The 5,146-nt window shown below is 38.1% G+C and overlaps 1 protein-coding gene across 1 annotated transcript in view; it reads left to right on the top strand.

The window, feature by feature from the left end:
* The first annotated feature begins 231 nt into the window (after window positions 1-231).
* LOC106883246 (uncharacterized) overlaps window positions 232-5,146 on the top strand; it is an 18,195-nt gene continuing 13,280 nt past the window's right edge. The window contains exon 1 of the mRNA XM_014934179.2: window positions 232-477. The gene's annotated coding sequence lies outside the window, so the exon portion shown is untranslated. The remainder of the gene's footprint in view (window positions 478-5,146) is intronic.

Consider the following 5,146-nt stretch of genomic DNA (forward strand, 5'->3'; position numbering starts at 1 on the left):
GAAAACGTTCCGAGACTACAATATAAGCGTTCTTCGTTCATTAAATAAAAAAAAATAGAGTTTGAAATATAAATTATTATGAGATGATTAATTGATGAAATACTGACAACAAAATTAATTTTTGTTATTTTAATTTGATAAAAGTAACTAAATTTAACATAAAAGCGTCGTAATTAGAGGAGCCAGATTCATTTCTCTCAGTTTTTTTCTGAAGTATTCTTCAATATCAATGTGAAATTATTTCTCTGCTAGGAATATGCTTTACAGTAAAAAAGATCTTTTGTTAAATTCGATTATACCGTTGATAAATTCGTCAGTAACTTGCTGGCGTGCGTCGAGAAACACTGGCAATATTTAATGACAGGACAGAAGTGATGCTACACCGCAGAGATGCTAGCGCCATCGTGAGGCAAATGACTGCAACAGTGTTTTATTTACAAAAACAATTAATTTCTCAGGGAAAATGTCAAACTAAAGGTAAGTTTAAAGGAAGTAATTTCACCCCCGAAATTCCATTAATGCAAAAGTACATGTAGATAGTCCTCCCCTCTTTGCTTCTCTTGTATAATCATCGCGTGAGTATTGTTTATGCCAGTCTCTGTCAATCTTGTGTCAAGACCTACATATGTAGACAGCTTCTTCTCTCTTGACACGCTTCGTCTTCATCGCTGTTTTTCTCGAGTCTCCTCTCGTTTGCTCTCTCTCTCTTTTTTTTTATCCCCCTCTTTTCTTCTGTTAATCATCCCCCAGAATCTGTCAAAACGAATGATTAATCCAACAATTAATCGCATGAGCCCTCAAGTCCTTGCATTAAAAAACCATAAACAAGCTTAGAAGTCTCATCATTTAATATTGCTTGCTTATCCATAGATCTTCCCCCAGAAAGTTTTGAAAGTATCTTTGGCATCTGAAGGTTGTTCCCACTATTTTTCTTTCTCTTATTTATAATATTTACATCATTGGAGTTTTATACGAGTTCGTTCATTTGTAGCCGTTATTTTTTTGTTATTGTTTAGTAGTTATTCGTCCTGGCTTTGGTCCAAATAAAAAAATAAAAAAAAGTAAAATATATTTTAAACAATAAGTTGAATTCGAATTAATTCCTTCATTATTTTTTCTTCGGTTTAGTTTAACGCTGCAGAAAATAATGATAATAAGTGTTTGGTAACAGCAATCGGTTTAAAACAAAAATATGTTGTTATTTAACTTCAGGTCAAGCCTGATTGAGTACAACCTATGATCAAAAGTATTTCATCCGTGACCATCCCATCTTTGTTTAGAAGGGATTTCTTGGACTACAATATATATTCGTTAGTTGGACATAAAAACCGTATGTTATTATTTTTTTTTTAGCCCCAAGTCAACTCTTATCGATCAGACAGACCTATGATTAAACGTTTTCCAACCGGGACCAGACAATCTTTTTGTGGGTATTTCACACTGCATTACTTAATGTGTCCTTAGATGATATAGTATTGTTGAGGGAGGTGTGCTGCTACATCTAGCTGGTCCAGAGGCTATGTAGAAGTTCCCTTGGCTCCATGTGTATATTGTTGTGCCTCGAGATTAAGTACGGAATAACGTTTAGGGCAAGTGCAAATTGTCGGATTTTCTCATCCGATCATCTGACGAAGGGTGGTGCTGTTCAAAGCGTTAGTCTTTATTTCATCTCACTGCATAATATAACACACACTTTTTTTTTTTTTAGTTTATATTTCCAAACTGATTCTTGCTGACGCAGACCAATAGCTTACCTGTCCTAGCGACTACACTTGTTTAAATGACGAGCTAAGAAACCTGTACGCAATTGCGCGACCTTTCAGAAATAGCTGTCAAATCTCCCTCATATTACACCTTACTGTCTAAAAAGAAATTAAAAAAAGATGAGAGGAAAAAAGAAGGATATGTTGTATGAAGAAGTCTGCCCACTGCGTGTAAAAAGAAAAGAGAATGGTTATAGTTGAAATTCATTTTAACATTGGTTAGTCTGCTCCATCAGGACTGACCGGAGCATAACAATAACTTATTTTATTTTTTTATGGTTTTGCTTGGAGAACGGGGCCATACGTAATGCCTTCTCATGTATTCCGAGATAGTTGATTTAGTTTCAAAGTTTGGCCCTAAACCTTACACCGAACATCGCAGTATATTTTATTAATCATATAAAAATATAGGACATTGTGTCTAGTGAAAAGGCACCAGTAGCAGCTATGTAGAAAATACTGTCTGCAGAGGCAGGAACCTCACAACATCCAGTTTTCTCATTGTCTTATAAATCTGGTGTTTTGTGATTGCATGAAATCAATAATACCTGTGTGAGAATCTATTTGTAGACATCTGTGCAGGACATTACGTTACAGCACTTGCATGTTGTTTCTGTTTCATGTTAGTCTAGCCGTGGACTAGGAGAATCGTTACAGTTTCGAACAAAATGTTTGTTGTGTATTTACTTCCGGCCCTTTACATTCTTAGTTCAAATCCCGCCAAGGATTTTGCTTTTCATTTTTTCGGAGTCGAATATTCCTATAATATATCGTTAGATGGGAATGGAACTACCATCGAAGATTAAGTGTCTTACTTAAACCAGATAGTATTATCTTCCCTTCTGGCTGTGATGTACCATAATACATATAACTGATGTTGTTTAAGTCAGCCCTGATCGAGTAAACGCATGATCGAACACAGTCCAGCTACGACCATCTCGTCTTGTTTTCAGTTATACTGTATCTAGGACAACGTTATTCGGTGTGTTCCTTTTTACTCAAGATGGTAGGGTGTGATGCGAAGGAAATTTGGCTGCTATTTCTAGCAAGTAAAACGACTACATAGATACTTCTTCAGCGTTACCGATATATGTAGCCTGTGTGAAAGATTTAATTTGTCATCTGTTTAACATCATTTATCTCTTGGATTTCTTTAACAAAGTCCCGTTTTGTTACAAGCATTTGGTCCAGGTCCCCGGGTATGAGGATGGCTTCTTTTCATCAGCTTCAGATGCACAGAAAGGATCCATAAATACTGTCCTTAGCTTAGGTGATCTGAACCAGTCAAAAGTTAAGCACCATGGCAAGATAGAACAGTGTATGGAATATAAATTGTCAGCCTCCCAACAGATTAGCCAGTGTCTTGATTTGGATCTCAGTCATAAAGTATTAGAGAGATAAATAGATAGGTGGAGTGAAAGAGAGAGAGCAGAACCTATTGGCTAGGATGCTGGCTGTTGAGTTGAAAGGTTGGAAGTCCATACTCTGTACAAGCTCTGTTGAATCTGTAATCAAGTTGCTTAACTCTTGACTGGTTTAGTCCACCTAACTGAAAACATGTACCACATGCAGAAACAATCTGTACCTCTAAGCAGTAGAAACATTGTAACATTAACATGTTATTCATTAGCTTGCATAGTTGAATTTATATTGACCTGTAGGTCTGGAGATGTTACTCTTGTACTCTGGGTAAAAGCTAGGAAGGCTCCTGGACACACTTTCAGACTAGAATTTCTCATCATTTTGTCCTGGCATGCAACAGGACTTGGATCTAGGTTTTCTGGTTTTGATTATAAGCTGTGGATCATGGCTCATATTTACCATTTCATTCCACATTAAATTCAACATGGACATCCACCATATCTATGTTAGATGTATGTTCTCCTTGGCCACAACTGATTAGCTACTGTAATATGCACACGTTTATGATGGACTGTCATTTAATCTGTGGTCAGCCCCGACTGGACGAGCATAAGATAGAAGGCATTCCATTTATGACCATCCCATCTGTGACCATTTCATCTATGAACCATTTCAGACATTACTTGAGAAAAGCGTATCTGGAATTGCATTATTCAATGTGTCTCTCACTTTTGAAGCTGGTTGGGTGATTTAGTTACTGTTTCTAGCAGATCGAGAAACCATGTAAAAGCTCCCTTGTTGGTTTGTTGTAGCTTGTAAGGGTGGTGATATTTATGTTTTGGTTCAAATCCTGCCCAGTGTAGAGTTTGTTTTTCATCCTTTTGAGACTGATAAAATAACTATCAGTGAATCATAAGAGATGAATGCAGTCATCTCTCTAGCTTTGAAAGCAGTGACCCCGCATAGCTGCAAGCCATTGACTGAGTCCTAGGAAAACAAAATAGAATATTTTGTTGATGTATTTATTGTTAGCTGTATGATTTAGGAATGCCAGCTCAGACTGTCCGTGTTGCTTGATTTTCAGAGTTAGACCCTGCTTACTGTGTTCTCTTCACTGAGGATCCTGCTGAACAGCCCATGTAGTGTCACGTAAAAGCACCCATGTGGTACCATATTAAAGCACCCATGCAGTGCCATGTAAAAGCACCCATGCGGTGCCACATGAAAGTGCCTGTGTAGTACCATGTAAAAGTGCCTGTGCAGTGTCACGTAAAAGCACCCATGTGGTACCATATTAAAGCACCCATGCGGTGCCACATGAAAGTACCTGTGTAGTACCATGTAAAAGTGCCTGTGCAGTGTCACGTAAAAGCACCCAGCACACTCTGTAAAGTGGTTGGTGTTAGGAAGGGCATCCAGCTGTAGAAATCATGCCAAATCAGCCCCTCAAGCTTTCCAGCTCTGGTCACACCATCCAACCCATGCCAGCATAGTCAACGGATGTTAAATGATGATTATGATGATGATGTAAGGCAACCTGTTTGATGTTACTATCATCATCATCATCTTTATTTTAATGCACTCACAAGGGTTTTATAGGATTAGGACTATAGTAGAAGACATTTGCCCAAGGTGCCATGCAGTGGGATTGAAACCAAAACCATGTGGATGGGAAGCAAACTTCTTAACCTATAGCCCAAAGTGCCATGCATGTTGTCCAAGGTGCCATGCAGTGGGACTGAACTTGGAACCATGTAGTTGGGAAGCAAGATTCTTACCACACAGCTACTCCTGTGCCTATATATAATATATATATATATATATATATATATATATATCATCATCATCATCATCATCATCGTTTAACGTCCGCTTTCCATGCTAGCATGGGTTGGACGATTTGACTGAGGACTGGTGAAACCGGATGGCAACACCAGGCTCCAGTCTGATTTGGCAGAGTTTCTACAGCTGGATGCCCTTCCTAACGCCAACCACTCAGAGAGTGTAGTGGGTGCTTTTAC

This window comes from Octopus bimaculoides, chromosome 11, assembly GCF_001194135.2.
Source record: "Octopus bimaculoides isolate UCB-OBI-ISO-001 chromosome 11, ASM119413v2, whole genome shotgun sequence".
In the NCBI taxonomy this organism is placed as follows: Eukaryota; Metazoa; Mollusca; class Cephalopoda; order Octopoda; family Octopodidae; genus Octopus; species Octopus bimaculoides.